The following is an 18168-nucleotide window of genomic DNA, read 5'->3' as shown; positions in this document are numbered from 1 at the left end:
TAACTTCCTGATGCCAATCCAACCTTCAAAACCCCAGAAAGGTCACTTCCGGACACCCAAGTCACATATTTTCTTTTCAGGCCAGAGCTTCTTTTTTTTTTTCTCAGCAGGTTGGTGGCACTCCAATTCTCACAATGTCTCAGACTAGATATGGGAAATGGAGTGTCATATGAGATACTTTTTTGAGGGGGTAAAGCAATATAAACATATCTGACAGATCTAAACAGATCCAAAACAGTGCTCATTAATTATCTTTCTGGCTATTAAACCATATTTTCTGAACTCTGGGCATCTCCTCATTCCCCTCTCACTAGAAACTGGTCTCTACCTCTGAGACCCTTGACTCTGATAAGTGAAGTCTTTCATCTTATTTTGACCATTTCTAAGTAATTTCTAAGCCATGCCATCTGCACTCTAACCTCTTCCTACTCTCTCATCAGTTTCTATTTCTAGCTCTCAAGTACAAGATGTCTTCTATTAGAATGTGAGGGCCTTGAACGCAGAGAATTTGTGTACAATTTGCATCCATAGCACTCAGTACACTATTTGACATAGTCAGAAATTAATAAACGCCTTACCATTTATTCATTCATTTCCCCTTTCTTTCTTCTTCTGAACTTCCATATTTCCATTGAGGCCACCACCATCTTCTTAATCTTCCAAATTGACGACCTCAATGTGCTTTTTCATTTCTTACTATCACTCATCCCACATATCTTTTCAAATCTTGTCATTTCTACCTTCACAACATACCATTGTATATTACCCATTTTCACATAGCTGCCACACTAATTCAGACCATCTTCACTTCTCTCTTGGACCATTACAATATTCTTTTCATTATTCTCCCTGCTTCTAGTATCTCCCTGCTCCAACTTATCCTCCACACAGCTACCAAAGAGATTTTCCTAAAGTGCTGACTTGACCACATCACCACAATTGCTGAATAAACTCCAATGGATCCCTACTACCTCTTGGATCAAATATAAAACTTTTTGTCTGACATTTAAGTTTCTTCACAACTTGATCCCTTCTTTTCTTTCTATTTTCATCCTCCCTTCACTCCAGTAATATTAGTCTACTTATTTTCCTTCTGATGTGACACTCCATTTCCCATCTCTGTGCTTTTGCATTGACATGCTTAGAATGCTCTCTGTCCTCACTTACATCTTTTGACTTCCCTGATTACATTCAAGACTCAGTTCAAAGAACACCTTTGGTGCTTTGGGAGGCTAGAGTGTTCCCCTTCTAAGATTATCTTACTTCTGCTCTGTATCTTGAATTTACCAATTATTTACATGTTATTTCACTTATCAGTGTGTAAGCAACTTGAGGTTAGGGGTTGTTTTTGTATTTTTAACTTTTTTTTGTATCCCCAGAGTTTAAAACATTGCCTAATATAAGTAATATAAATACTTGTTAATTAATAGTTTGCTAATTTTTAGGGGTCTAATATTGTTTTTTTGTCTTTTTCCTCATTGGTTGTCCCTTTTGAAATCATACCCTTTTATTTTATTATTTCCTATTCAATTCTTTCAGACTCTTAGCCCCTACCTCAGATTCCAATAATATCCCTCACTTAGTAGAAGGTAGCACCAAACTGATCTCTTGGGGTGCCAAACAGCACCCCCAACCCCAGCAGAGTTGTGTGGTTGCTGCCAGTTTATTCCTTTTCTGCTTGTGGTTCCTTACTTTGATTCTTCCTTCATGGATCTGACTCTCTTTTGAATCCCTTCTCCCTCAGAATACTCACTTCTGAATTCTTTTAAATGCATGATTCTAATCCATACCCTTTGATGAACATCCAATTATTTTCTTTGCTGTTTAAGTTTTGTACGGTATGCTATTTGGCATATGACAATAAATCTCCTTTGTTCTTTGGAATATCATATTCCAAGTTTTCCTTTGAGTTCTTGTAACCACAATATAATCCTGTTTTATTCTGATCAGATCTCTTTGGAATTTAAAAGGTTTTTTTCATTTCTTTATGGAAAATTTCTTCTTTGCTGATATAGTTAGAAAACTTGATATATGGTGTTTCTTTATAAACTAAAGTTGGGTTTTCTTTCAGTGTTCTGTGGATTTTCTCAAAATGGACTTCCCCACCTTCTTCCAATATTTCTGGACAATTTTCCTGCATGAATTTTTAGAATAATGTATTCAGGCTTTCTTTTGCTTGATTTTTTGTTGTTGTTGTTGTTATTCAGCGAATGCAGTGTTTTTTGTTTGTTTGTTTTTTGCAGGGCAATGGGGGTTAAGTGACTTGCCTAGGGTCACACAGCTAGTAATGTCAAGTGTCTGAGGCCAGATTTGAACTCAGGTACTCCTGAATCCAGGGACGGTGCTTTATCCACTGCGCCACCTAGCTGCCCCTTGCTTGATCTTTTACTGAAATTATTATAATCCTTAATATTTTCACACTCTACTTTCATTTTTGGTTTTTTTGTTTTGTTTTGTTTTGTTTTGTTTTTGCAGGGCAATGGGGGTTAAATGACTTGCCCAGGGTCACACAGCTAGTATGTGTCAAGTGTCTGAGGCCACATTTGAACTCAGGTCCTCCTGAATCCATGGCTGGTGCTTTAATCCACTGCACCACCTAGCTGCCCCCTCACACCCTACTTTCAAATTCAGTAGTATTGCTTTGTAAAGTTCTTAAATGTGTTCTTACAATCTTGTTCTAATGTTTTCCCCTACTATCTTTCCTTCTACCTCTGAATTTTTGCATTTGAATTCTATAATTTTCTTTTTAAGAAAATAAACTCTTAAAAAAAAAATCAATTCTTTTGGAGAACTTTCTCCCTTTTGTTCTTAATTCACTAATCTGTGGTTAAACTTCTTTCTTTCTTCAGGCTTCTAATTTCCAGACTTATTTCTTTGAGACTTTCAATTAATCCTTTTCTCTGGTCCATCATTCTGAATGTTTCTTGCACTAATGATATTGTTTCATTTCTGGTATATCTTCTATTTTTTTAGTTTTATTTTTAATTTATGGAATAAAACGGGCATTTTCATAACAGTATAATAAAAAGATGATTGCTTGTGAAACTGTAAATCTGCTATGTACAAATTGCTATTCCTTTCAAATTACAACAAAATTATCATGTCAATTTCTTTTTTCTCTCCCCCCATGACTACCATTAGACACAATAGGTATATATGTAAAATTATTCTTTATATACTTCTATTTATCAGTTCTTTGGGATATTTATTTATATAAAATTTTTCCTCAAATGATTTTGTCTCATTTTCTTTTTTTAAATGTACTTATAGGATAATTGGATCATATTTTAAGAAATGGAAGAGACTTCAGAGGTCATCTACTCAACTTCTTTATTTTACAGGTGAGGAAGCTAAGTTTTAGAGAAATTATAGGATTAGCCCAAGTTTACACATAAAGTGGCAGAGAAAAAAATTTGGACTCAGATCCCTTGACTCCAGATCTAGCTCACAATGTTTCTCCATTGAGATAGTTAAAATGTTTGTAAATTTTTCCTTTTTTCAGCTTTTGTCTATTTTTATTAATTATTCTGCTGCTTTTTCTATGGTGCCTTTGTTGAAACCATGTCTGCTGCCAATACTTTTCATTTAAGAGACCATTCCTATCTCTTATTCCCTATTTTTTTGTTCTCTCAAGTCTAGTGGGGCTGGACAAGGTCTCTTTTCCTCAGAGAATGAAAGTGATGAGCTGAGACACTGTTGTAGGTAGACTCCAACTGACACAGTATCAAAGTCCATTCTCCAGCTTTTTGAGTTCTACTCTTCTGGGTTCTGACTTCCTGTCTTTAGCTGACCTTTGTTAATTCTAAGAATGGCTCCTTAGGTCTAGGCATGAAAGGTTAAATGGAGAATTCTCTGAGACACTGCTAAGAGGGGTGCCTTTGCCCTTAGATTTCTTCTCCATTTTTCTCTCCTTCTATAGGTTGCCTGTTTTCTCCTGTGTTCATGATCTTTCGCTTTCCTTGTTCCCATAATTGCTGAATTTTCTGAATTTTGAGCTTCTTATATTATTTGGAGTGACTTTTCACTCTGTTATCTACCAAAAATTTCAAGTCTAAATTTTTAAAAAATTTCAATTAGCCTTGCATCACTTAATAGTGTAGGCGGGTTCACTGAGGAGGTGGGGGAGAGGTGGATTTCTAAGTTATATCAGATACAAATTATTCAATGTCATCCAATTCTAATGAAAAGGAATCTAACTAGTCACATGTCTGCCTGAATAACTGCTTCCCTCTACCCATAGTTAACACATTCCAATTCCTGCTCACCATTACACTCTAACCTTCCCTAAAAGAAAGTGGTGATGCATTTTGTTATTGTCCAGAAAGCCACACCAAATTTGTTTATAGATACACAGTTAGTAAAGAGTTACTGTGGTCTAGCAAGGATGTAGCTATTCTTCTATCCTGCCTAGAGAGGGATTTTTGTAAATTAGAGGGAAGGATCTATTTGAGAAAATTAAGTAGATAGATGAGCATAATGAAGAGAGATGTATTGATGCCCAGAAATCTCTGCATTGAAATAAACTTAGAATTTTAAGGTGAAATAGGGGAAGGCCCAATCCAGGTGAATCTTCAGGTGTGTTTTGCTTTGCCACACAACCTGAGGAAGAATAGGCACCTAGGTGGCACAGTGGATGGAGCAGTGGGACTGGAGGCAGAAAGATCTGAGTTCAAATATAGCCTCAGACGCTAGCTGTGACACAATCTTTTTGCTCATCTCTGAAATGAGGATAATAATAATAATAATAATAATAATAATAATAATAATAATACCTACCTTGTAGCATTGCTATGAAAAGCAAATGAGATATTAAAATATTATAAACAGTAAGAATATACTACTTCATATACTGCTTAGCCCAATGCCTGGGCCAAAATTAGCACTATATAGATGTTAACTATTCTTATTAACTGTCTCTTGCCTTGTGACCAGATATGGCCTATTCTAGTACTAGTGACCAGACTGTAAAAGTTGCAAACATAGTATCATAGATCTAGAGGTGGAACGGGCATCAGAAGCTATCCAACCCGACCTCCACATTTTACAGATGAGAAAACTGAGGCATGGCAAGTGCCTTGACCAATTAATTGGTGGTCATCATCCATAATTAATATTTGAAGCTGAGTTAGTATTTTAAGCAGAGCTAATATTTGAAGCAGAGTTAATATTTGAACCTAGGCCAAGCACCTCAAGAGTTAGTGCTCCTTTTATTGTATACACTGCCCTTTTTTGTAGTTAGAATAAGGTGGTAGTTTATTTAGGGGCAAGGGAAGGGGGGGGGAGGGAAACCATGAAAGAAATCCTTGGACTTCTCATGGGGAGATAGGCAAAAAGCACGTGGCTCAGAGGTACCAATCTCCTATACACTGCCTTTTAAAGAAATTATTCATTATGCGTCAATTTTTCAGCTCCCATGTGATTCCAGGCACACAATGTGACGCTACGCGGATCATTATAGATGAAGCTACCTTTACACTGTCCTTCCCATCAACTATCACTACTTTTCATCTAGTGCCTAGTGCCATAGCTGGCGCATTGTGCTTAATAAATGTTAGATTTTGTCTGCAAATTTGTTTAGTTTGAAATTAACAATCATAAACAAATATGCTGTTCCTTACACACAGTACTTAATTTCCCAACTCTGTGTATTTGTATTGGCTGGTCCTCATGCCTGTGATGCTCTCCCTCCTCACCTTCAATTTCTAGCTTACTTGGCTTCCTTCAAGACTCAGCTCAAAAGCTCACCTTCTGCAGAACTTTCCTGGTCATCCCAGCCTTCGCTTCTCAGATTAATTTCCATCTATTCTGCATATATCTTTTATGTAAAGGACTATTTACATGTCTCCCCTATTAGCATGTGAACTCCTAGAAAGATGGGACTGTATTTTGTCTCTTCCTAAAGATTAGCACAGTGACTGACATATATTACTATTTATAAATGTTTAACTAACTGAGTTCATGTTGTTTATGAAATGGTGCAACTTTTGATACAGATTCTTTTTAAAGTATATATTATATTTTTCTTTGATATATAACTGCTTGCAATCTCTTGCTAACATTAATTCCTACAATTTTCCCCCCAAGTTAACTTATGTGAGAAACCTTACTCTATAGGTTTTGTAGCACTTCCCCCTACCCCTCCACTGCATTCTGCAAGGACAATAGTGGATTCTTCCAAATATAATTTTCAGGATGGTTATTTATACCTGCAGTGGACCTACTGCCTGGTCTGGGATAACAGCTGCCTCCCAATGTGTCATCCTTGGGCTAATTATAAGAAACTGCCTAGTTAGAGCCATACCAAGGTCAATCAGGACAAATACTTCCCAAACCTCCAACACCACATTTAATTGATAATTTGCTAGTAGGTTACATAAGAAGTGAGACTTTTCCTCTATAGAGTTGAGATCAACTCGACCCCACATCACACTCTACTAAAAGCTGTCCTGCTGTCAGAGAGCATTGTTATTGAAGATCATTGCTGCCTGATCCAGACAGATATGGGAGCTGCTGAAACACAAAGACATCACACATCCAAGAGGAACATTAGAAGCAGAGAAAAATTAGGGTGGCACAAATAAGGGTCTTCAAGTATTTGCAGGCTTATTATGTGGAAGAGATATTAGAAGCAAGTTAGCATTTATATTGTGTTTACTCTGTGCCAGACACTATGCTACGCAGTTTAAAATTATTAACTGATTTGATCCTCACAACAAACCTGGGGGATAGGGGCTATTATTTTCCCCATTTTACAGATGGAGAAACTGAGGCAAACAAAGGGTAAGTGACTTGCCCAGGGTTACATAGCCAATAAGTATCTGAAGTTTAATTTGAACTCAGATCTTCCTGACTCTAGGTCCAATTCTCTATTATCCACTGTGCCACCTAGTTGCCTAGAACTGATGAGAGGACAGAACCAAAGTCAATGAATGGTAGGGAGTTGCAGAAAAGTAGATTCCCAAGGATTGGAGCTGGCCAAAAGTTACATGGGTTACCTAGGGAATTACGTTTCAGTGATGTAGAAGTGGAGGCAAGATGACCACTTGAGAGTATTCCTGTTCAGATGAAGGTTGGAGGCATTTATTAAATACCTACTATCATGGAGTTAGGACACAGGTCTGAGGTAATTTTCCTTGACAAGACAGACATACCTTGAAGCAAGAGAAAAAAGCCTATTACATGTGACTGCTGCCTGAGTGGTGCCAGGGGGACAGAGATGGCTCAAAAAATTGGAGCTGCCCCTCACCCAACTTCTCCCAGCCCACCCTCAGTGGGGACATTTCACCCTCAGGTGATCACCCCCAATAAGGGAACTTTCCATAGTCAGATGATCACCCCATCTGTCCATCCACCATCCATCCTCTATAAAAGCTATGGCCTTTCTTCTGTTCAGGGAGAAAGGCATCTCAGAGAACCATATCTCTGTGCCATGCCATCTCCCCATGAGAAAAGTTCAAGGACTTCTTTCTTGGTTTCCTTTTGATGTTAGAGGCAAAAAAAGTGTTAACAGACAAATTTAAGACCCAGGCTCTGATTTAGATCTGAGCTCTAAGGGGGATACAGACCCCAGCTCCAAAAGGGATTAATGCATAACTTAAGACTTGGGTCTTCATTAATACAAGTCAGGGCCTAGGTTCTTGTTACACATATTAATCACCACTCCCAACAAAAACATAAAGAGGTAGGTCTTAGAGACCTTAACTATATAGAAATCCTAACTGATAAATGTTAATATCCAGAAACTAGGCCTGAGAATGAAACACAGAGGGGCACTCTGACCTTGGCAAGTTAAGGTAATGTGCAGAAAAGGCCAAATTTGTCCCCAGTTCACCTTATGACTTGTAAACCCCCAAAACATACCTCCATGGAAAAGGGTACCCACCTCGGAGGTTGGTTTAGAACATCAGGAACTATAAATTAGGATAAGCCCTCCCCTGTACCTCCCTAAGGTGGAGATTATTATAATGAGACTGATAATGTTTATCCATACTATAAATATAACTGTCTTTTCTTTCCCTATTCAAGAGACACCTTCATGATGCTCTCCCTGTGGTCACTCACAGTATTGCAATAAAACTTGAGAAACTGAGTCTTGTAATTCTTTTGGGATGAATCACAATCAATCTGATCACCCTAATTCTATCCCACATCACTTTCTCTAGCGCCCAAATAAAACATTATTTTATTCTAATTGGATTTGTGTGTGTGAGAAGGTATAATTCTTTAAAGAGGAATGCCTAAGGACCCCCACACCAATCATTTCCTCCATGACATTCTACTATGTGTAAAATGGAAGAAGCAGTATGGGGTAGTACAGAGAAGACTAGCTTTGAAACTAGAAAGACTTGGGTTCAAGTCCTTCCTCAGTCCCATACCAGTTGTGTGATGCTGGGCAAATAACAGTCTCTCAGTGGTTAACTGATGCAGTGGATAGAGGGACAGGCTTGGAGTCAGGAAGACACATCTTCCTGAGTTCAAATCTGGCCTCAAATGCTTACTTACTAGCTGTGTGATCCTAGGTAAGTCACTTAAACCTGTTTGCATAGTTTCCTGATCTCTCAAATGAGCTGAAGAAGGAAATGGCAAACTACTCCGGTATCTTTGCTAGGAAAACCACAAAATGGGTCATGAAGAGTTGGACACAACTGAAACAATTGGTGAAAGAAATTTACAAACCAGAATTTCCCTATCCTAATGAAATCATAGTTCTGGACCAAAAAAGAAAAAGTTCAAAGCACTGTTCTAGGTTCTGGTTTTACAAAAATAAAATAGAAAATAATCCTTGCCTTGCTATGTGCCTTTTTAGTCCCTTCACAGATTCTGTGGTTCTGGTTTTGCCACTAACTGGTCACTCTACCTGTAATACCTTGGGCCACTAAATTGTAATGATTGGAATGACGCCACCTGCTGGAGACTTACTGTAGAAAAGCTCCGCCATGAAGGAAGGTCTTTGAGGGCAGGACCATGCAGCTTTTCTTTGGCGTCAGGAAGTGACATTTGCTGGTGGGAGGAGGAAGGGGGAGCCGGGCGCTCTGTCTTGTGCTCTTTTCCTGGGGACGCTGGTGGAGAAGGCAGCTAGAAATGTGCTCTCCCTTTAATAGATAGGAATCTAGGCCTTTTCTTCTCTCTTTACCAAATTCTTATTCTCCTTAATAAATGCTTAAAAGTCTAACTCTTGCTAAAGCTTATAATTTATTGGCGACCACTCATTAGATATTTTAGACAGTTTAGCTAGAATTTTAGCCCTTAACAAAATGAACATTTCTTGGATTCAGTTTCCATTCTGTCAAATCAGAAGGTGAGATTAGTTGGTTCCCTTTGGATCCTAAACAAATTTTCTATTATTTTTGGTAAGGAGAGGGCTGTTAGTTGAAGTATTTGATCTTTCACCTGGATTATGGCATTTTTCTATTAAAATATCCTAGATCTCTTTCACTTGAATGATGCAATTTACTTTCTTCAGTAAACTGCATTGGCTTTGTTTAAACTCCTAAGAGAATGCAGAAGCATTTTTCTTAAATGAGGGTTGGAATGTAGCCTTAAGCTGGAATGGGACTGTGGAAACTACTGGGAGGGGAAAATCTTTTAATATGGGGGCAGTGTAACTCAGTAGGCTTCTTTTATGAAAGAATTAGTTTATTTAGTCAGGCACCCTTTGATTTCACACCACCCCAGAAGTAGCTGAATTTTGGTTGTGATGAAATGTGTTCCTTCCCCCTATCAAGAATTCAGAAGCAGACATTGTAGTCTCAAAAGAATTATTTCTTTTATTTTGTTTTGTTATGCTGTGTGTCTTGGTCTGCAGTTCTGTGAACTACAGCTTTCCATCTCAAAAGACTTCTCTTAGTTAAATGAAGGTATCTTTCTTCTGTGTGGGAGGCTTAAACATTTGGTTGTGTAATGAGGTTGCCTTTGCTCCTGAGAATAAAAAGAAAGCCAAATTTCCCCCCCCCCCATGAAATAGAGGGAAACAAGTAGCAACTTTGAAGCTCATTATGATTTAAATCCAAGATAGTATAAAGCAGCGATAATGTGACTACTGAAGCTTGATTAAACTATGAGCAGGACAAAGAGAAGAAATAGAAGTTTATTAGTATAGGCCATGAAGATAAATTCTTGTCACAGTGTTATAGTTTGTGAATATATTACTGCAGGAATGAATTGTTAAAAGCTACTAAATCTCTCCAAAATAGACATCTTTCCATCAGCAATTCTCCGAGAAGACCCCAAAATGTTCATATCCCCTCTATTTATTTAAAAAATGTAAAGTCGGTGTCTCATGTCAGCAACATTCAAGTAGAAGTGTGATATTGAGACCAGGTTGCTCAGTATTGGTCAAAAGAACCAAGCAAAATTTTGTCTGTTCTAAAAAGGTGTTATTCTGTGTCTGAGATGGGGGTGGAGATGGGGAAGATTTTTGGCAGTTTGGTCTAGCAAAGAGGTAAAAAAAATCTTAGAGGAACAATGTCCTATTGGTGCATTTTCATTTACTTGTCCAAACCTAGGTTAACTAATTAGTGCACAGGGAATCATCATTATCATCTTCATCTGACATTTCCCCCATTTCCAGTAATGTTTCTTTCTCTATTTGTAAAATATAAACCTATGCTTAACATGAGATGGGACCGGATGCACACAGACTTGGGATTTCATAAATACTGGAAATTCCCTTCTGTGGAATTCTCTCTAACAATGGAGATGGGAAATTGTTGTTTCAGTCATGTTCAACTCTTTGTGAACCCATTTGGGGTTTTCTTGGCAAAGATACTGGAGTGGTTTGTCATTTCCTTCTCCAATTTACTTTATAGATGAGAAACTAAGACAAACAGGGTTAAGTGACTTATCCAAGGTCAGACAGCTGTTGATCTCAGGAAGATGAATCTTTCTGTTTCCAGGCTCAGCACTCTATCCACTGCACCTAGCTGCAACTGATCTGTAATTTGTAGTCTTAGAGATTTGTCTGAGGCACTAAATGACTAGGTGACCAACTCATACTCTCAAAGTTAAGATGCTTCCCAGGAAGAGCCTGAGTCTTCCTAACTCTACCTTCTATCCACTCATCGGTTCATTGTGAGAGGACAGACAGAATTATAGATTCGGATACAGACTTGTGCTGACATTAATTGTATAACATTGAGGGGTTGTGCAGTTTGGTCTTATGTGTTAGAGGAAATCAATTTCTTAGTTGCATAATTATTTCATTTAGTTTATGCTCCATATACATAATCCCAGAAAGGGATTTTGGGGAAAAAGTTATGTTTTTGTCCAATGATCCACCCCTACTAGTTCTGTTTATGAGATTGGGGTGGTGGGAGAGGTGAACTGGAGGACATGAGATTCAGGACAACTCTCTTTTTTTTGGGCGGGTCAGTGGGGGTTAAGTGACTTGCCCAGGGTCACACAGTTAGTGTTAAGTGTCTGAGGTCAGATTTGAACTCAGGTCCTCCTGAATCCAGGGCCAGTGCTCTATCCACTGCGCCACCTAGTTGCCCCCAGGACAACTCTTTAATCCCAGTGAAAGAGTCTCTTTTCTTGGGACACAGGGTTCATGCTCCCAGCCCACCCCCTCTACTTATCCTATATGGAATATTGGGAAGTAAGTATGGCTGATGGCGGCTTCAGACCCCTAATAGTTCAGGGTTTATAAGCTAAGGTGACTTGACACAGCATCATAGGTCAAGCATGCCAAGCAGAATTCTTGTGAGGTGCTTAGGAAGTGGTACAGATTGTAGAGGTGGGAAATAGATAAAACAAGCAGGTTTGTTCAGCACAAACCACTGCAAATAGCTCAGGTAAGGGAGAGGGATGCTACTCAGATTTTTAAATTTAAAAAAATATAAAATAACCCAATAAGTATGTTATGGGCCCAAGGCACCATCACCACCATCTGGGGCACATCAAAGAACCTTCTCCTTGAGAAACTAAACCAAAGGAAGCATCTTGAGCAAGAGACTGGCAGGTACTTTTATAGAGGACTGATGGGATTGACCATCTGACTGGAAAGTTCCTTTAGTGAGGGAGGACCATCCCCCACTGGTGGTGGCTGGGGGAATTGGGTGAGGAGTGGCTGCAGATCTCTCAAGCCATCTCAGGACACAAAGGAAGCAACCACACCTAATCTTGTGGAGGAGCTAGCTCAGTCCAATCTGGTTCCACTAATCTCTCTAGGCATGTCTGTCCTCTGGTTTAGTTTCTCAAGGAGAAGGTTCTTTGATGTACCCCAGAGAACTTCTGGGGTGCCCTGGGCCCATAACACTCAGAATGGGATCTTGTATTGTCCACATCTATCTGTCAGTTGTATGATCATAGTAATATAGTCTGTTGTAGAATATAATTTACAAAAAGCTTGCTTATTCCTTTCTCAATTATTCATCAATAATACCTGCCATATATAGATTATGGTCATAAAATAAGCATCTGAGAGAGGATGTAAATCAAGGTGGCCAGCCCACTTTCCATTATTCCAGGATGCACAAGACAACTGCTGGTGGAGATACCCATTTCTATGGATAGGAATTAGGAGCAAACTTAATGGATACTATGTAGAGAAGCAGTGCTAGACTATATGTTCACTACTGCTTCATCCACCACAAATATTGTGTGTGTGTGCAAATGATCAGTAGTAATATCAGGCATGACCCAGATTCACACAAGCATGGTACACTCTCACTCCTATCCACAGAAACACAAGCAAACCAAAGTCATGGCACAAGGGTAGGTGACTCAAGGTCAAAATATCATCAGCATTGCAGCCCTGTGTTTTCTCATCTTTTTTGATCTCTCCATGACAAGCTCTCCCCTTCTTTACACCAGAGTTTGCTCATGATAAATAATTACCTGTTTATCAACTCTCCAATACTTCTTGAGATCTGTGAGCTCATTCATGCATGTATCCATCCTTACCCTCTCATCCTATGGTATTCACTCAGAATTCACCCAGAATGCTGCAGGTCTCCTACCATGTCTTTTTCTCTGTTGGATATTACCAGTGGAACACTCTGGCTTGTCCATCTCTCATCCCTCCTTTGTTGTTCCCCACATGTACAGATCACCTCCTTTTCTCATCAGACATTAACTTAGAACATCTTTTGAAATGTGCTGCAGTCAACTTGCTCCCATTTTGTGATTCATCTACTTTATTATACCCTCTAATAATGGCTGGCTTCTGGCCATATTGAGTCATTCATATGCAAGTGGCATTTGTACTTCCTGACATCCTTCAATTTCCCCTTGTAAAGGCTGGTACTGATGAGGGGAATGTCACCACAGTTGTAAGGGTAGAACATCTTTCCAACTTCTGGCATGTCAGAATTCTGACAGTAAAGACCTTGGCTTTTGAGGGGGCTCCATAATCTTGACTCTAACCTACCTCATCATCTTTATCTCACTGTCCTTACTTAGGTGTTTACTAAATGCTTTTCTTCCCTACCCCCTCACTTCTTGTTTACACTTTATTTGCGTTATTGTTGTTGTTGTTGTTGTTGTTGTTATTGTTGTTCAGTCATATCTGACTCTTTGTGACCCCATATGGGATTTTCTTGGCAAAGATACTAGAGTGATTTGCTTTTCCTTCTCCAACTCATTTTACAAATAAGGAAACTGAGGCAAGCAGGGGTAAGTGACTTGTCTAGAGCCACACAGAACTCAGGTATTCCTGATTCCAAGCCCAATACTCTATACATTGCACAACCTCATTGCCCCACACTTTGTCTATACTTCAAGCTAATAATAGCTGATATTTATATAGTAATTTAAAATTCATATAGTAATTTAAATTTTACAAAGTATTTTGCATATATTATTTCACTGATTTCTCATAACTCTATGAAGTGAGTACCCCAGATATTATCTGTAATATCCTTTTAAGATATGAAACTGTGTTAGTTATTTTCAGCAATGCATTGATCCAAGACAACTCTGAAGGACTTACGAAAAATGAAATCCATCTACAGAGAAAGAACTGATGGTATCTGAATACAGATGGAAGTATATTTTGTTGTTGTTGTTAGTTCCTTTTTCTAAAGTTTTTTTTGTCTGTTATTTTTTGCATGACTGTACATGTATAACCTAGATTGAATTACTTGAGTTCTTAAGGAGGGGATAGGGAGGAAGGAAGAGAATTTGGAACACAAAGGTTTAAAAAATGATGTTCAATTTGTTTTTGCAAGTAAGGTAGGGAAAATTCGAAAGAAAGAAAGAAAGAAAGAAAGAAAGAAAGAAAGAAAGAAAGAAAGAAAGAAAGAAAGAAAGAAAGAAAGAAAGAAAGAAAGAAAGATTTAAGATATGAAACTGTGAATGGGCCAATGACTTGTCCATGAGCATGCTGCAAAGGAAGTGTCAGGGGCAGGATCCAAATCCAGGTCTCTTCTGCCTCTAAGTTCAATACTTTTTCTATTATATCATAATATCATATCCAATGTATCACCTGTCAGTCTGAACATAGCTTCTTCTCTTTCTGGGGAATGAGGAGGCAAGATATGATATATTTATTTCTGAATTTCATTGATACGCTATGTGTTTACAAGTAAATTTTGAATGCCTGCTGCATGCATAATTATTTCCTATATCTTGGCATATGAAAAGTTACCACCTAGAGGTCTATAGCATTTCTTCCTCCTTAATGGAAAGCAATCAGGGAGAGGGAGAGAGTTCTATTTGTTCATTCAAGCATTTTCTATGCACTATCAGTTCCAACTTAGTGGCTAGTTAAAAGACTTTTCATCAATAAGCCAAGAGGAAAAAGTCAGGTACCTTGAATTGAGGAAAAGGTCTCTCATAATAATACACATGCCTGGAAGCAAGCCCACCAAACCTCCATGTAGGTTGGCAATAGGCAGACCAAGTTGCCTTGTGCATGTTATTAGCACTGGGCCTTATTGGCTAGCCCTATATTACTTGTGTACATGTTGTTTCTCCCAATAGACTATGAGCTGCTTGAGGACAGGGGTTCTTTCATTTTTGTCTGTATATCCCAGCACCTAACACATAGAAGACAGGAGTCACTTAATAAATTGATTAATTGATTGATTGGTTGGTCAGCTGGTTTAAAACCAGGATACATCATTCTGAGATGCCTCAGGCCTCTTAGCTTTTCCCCTGGCTGTCTCTGACCCTTTCCTCATCTTCTTGGCTAATAACAACAATAATAATAATGATTCCCTTATTTGATCTCACCACTGTGTTTGCACTTGTCATCTGTGAATTTTCATTATGTGCTTATATTCTGTGTGGTCTTGTTCTTGTATTTTAATTTTTTTGTCAGGGCAGTGAGGGTTAAATGGCTTGCCCAGGGTCACACAGCTAGTAAATGTCAAGTGTGTGAGGCCAGATTTGAACTCAGATCCTCCTGAATCCAGGACTGGTGCTTTATCCACTGCACCACCTAGCTGCCCCCCTTAATTGTATTTTTCATACTAAACCTATCCTAATTTACATTATTTTTATTTTTTCATGTCTTATCTCTTCTACTACATTGTAAGCCCCTTAATGGCACTGGTTTTTTTCTTATTTACCTTTATAGTTCCTCAAGCATATGGCACAGTGCAATGAGCCTAGTAGGTACTTAGTAGATGTTTATTGAGGGAATGAATGAACAAAGAAAGAAGGTATCTAGCCATGAAAATATTGAAATCTTTATTAAGAAATATGCAGAAATTTGAATGTCATCAAAGTCTATATTGTAATAGGTAAATGAGCAGCAGGGTACATATAGATTGCAGAGAGAAACCCTGAACTACACTTAAGGTCTTAGTGGACCTTAAATTCTATTCTCTCTCTGTCTTCTGCTACTCCATATTACCTCTTGTGTTCTTCACTCTATACTCTTACCCCATTTTCTATTTTGGGATCTTGAAATTAGGACATTCTTTCTCTTCTTAATAATAGATATTTTTATTTATCATTTTGGGTTCCAATTTTTATCCCTCTTTCCTTCCCTCCCATATTCCCTCCCTGAGGTGGCAAATAATCAGATATAGGTTATACATGTGCAGTTATGTAAAACATTGCCATATTTGTCATTTTGTACAAGAAAATTTGATTAAAAGAAAAAAATGAAAGAAAGAGAAAAATAGCATGCTTCAGTCTGTGTTCCATCAGTATAAGTTCTTTTTTTGGAGGTGGATAGTATGTTTCATCAATGGTTCTTTGGGATTGTCTTGGATCATTGTATTGTTGAGAATAGTTAAGTCATTCACAGTTCTTCATCAAACAGTATTGCTGTCTCTGCACAATGTTCTCTTGGTTTTGCTCACTTCACTATACATCATTTCATGCTTGTCTTTCCAGGCCTTTCTGAAGTCATCCTGCTTGTCATAATAATATTCCATCACCATCATATACCACAGTTTGTTTAGCCATTCCCCAATTGATGGGCATTTCTTTGATTTCCAATTCTTAGCCACCACAAAAGGAGCTGCTTTAAATATTTTTGTACAAATAGGTCTTTTTCTCTTTTGGGGGATGTCTTTGGGATATAAACCTAGTAGTGGTATTGCTGGATCAAAAGGCATGTATAGTTTTATAGTCTTTTGGACATAGTTCCAAAGTGCTCTCCAGAACGGCTGGATCCATTCACAGCTCCAGCAACAGTGGATTAGTGCAATTAGGACATTCTCAAGAAAACTGGTTATCAATGCTTTCCTGTTTTGGCCATTTTCTCATTTTGGTACTGTATAATTTTTTGTTTTTATATATTATTAGTGCCTAGAATACTGCCTGGCATATAGTAGGTACTTAATAGTCTCTTTATTGTTATTCTATTATTGTTCTTGGTTGCCTTAATTGTTTTTTTTGGAGTATATTTGTTATATTTGAAAAGTAAATAATTTCTTCAGGTCTAATTTTTTTGTGTGTGTTTTGTTTTATTTTGTTTATGCATGGCAATGAGGGTTAAGTGACTTTTTCAGGGTCACACAGGTAGTTAGTGTCAAGTGTCTGAGGCTGGACTTGAACTCAGGTCCTCCTGAGTCCAGGGCTGGCACTTTATCCACTGTACCACTTAGCTGCCCCCCAGGTCTCATTTTAATTCTAGAAATGTTTTGACCACCTCTATTTTGTTGAATATCCATCTTTTTCATTTATTGTTAGGCTTTAAGTTTGCAGGGCAGACTTTGGGTGGCATCTTGAGCTCCTATGTATTTCATTCCACATTATTCCATTCCATTTTGCAATTTCTGGTGGGTTCAAAATAATTGTGTAATTTGAATTTTCTTTCTTTATATTTGGAATCTATAGGGTCTTTTGATTCATCAGATATTGATTCATTTTCCATGTCTTGCAACATTTATTCAGAGATGACTGGACTTTTACCTGATTAGGAGGCAATTTCCCTCTTTTGTTATTAATATTATCCCTATTTGTTTATTTACTTATGCTCAAGGTCTTTAATTGAGTTTTCCTCTTCCTGAGATCTTTGGTAATTTCATCTTTTCCCTCCCTTATATTCCTCTATAGCTAATTTTCTAACTCTTTTTAAAAATTGTGATTTCCCTGGGGGCTGGACTATAATGCTTTCTCAGCCTTCTCTCATATTGGACAAGTCACACTTTGCCAGCTTTGGTCTCTGCCCCAAGTGACATCTGGGGGAAACAGAAATGGCCCAGTATGGATGTTGAGCTCTTCCCCTCAGGTTTAGTGGAGTGCCACACAAGCCCTCTCACATATGTCCTTTCCCAATTATCTTGGTCCCTCAGTTCTCTGTCTGAGCTCTGTTGTAGCACAGAGTACTGCTGTGTTTGCCATCCTAGCCGGGACAAGCTTCTATCTTTTGAATTTCCCTGGTACTGGGAGGAGAGATACTTTTGTAATCCTAGTAGTCTGGGCTTGTACAGCTCTGAAACTGAGAGTGTGGTAGGGGGTGGGGTAAGGCATATAGAGTCAGCATATTAAGGACTAATCATTAGCCTTCTCTGCTCTTAGTTCATTGAATTGCTACCTCATTTGGGGTTTTGGTGTTCTAGACTATAGAGGCTGCTGAAATTCCTTGATCTCTTACACATAATTCTTATTTTGTAGAGGTTTAAGAGGTCATGAGGATCAGAGAAAATGTCTAATCTTCTGGCTTGTTGGTAATGTGATGAACTAATGAATGGATGGATGAATGCATAAAAAAGCACCTATTAAACACTTATTAGAAGCCTAGCACTGTGCTAAGTACTGTGGGTACAA

The sequence above is a fragment of the Dromiciops gliroides genome, chromosome 2 (genome assembly GCF_019393635.1).
Source record: "Dromiciops gliroides isolate mDroGli1 chromosome 2, mDroGli1.pri, whole genome shotgun sequence".
Lineage (NCBI taxonomy): Eukaryota > Metazoa > Chordata > Mammalia > Microbiotheria > Microbiotheriidae > Dromiciops > Dromiciops gliroides.
This window is presented reverse-complemented; position numbering follows the sequence as displayed.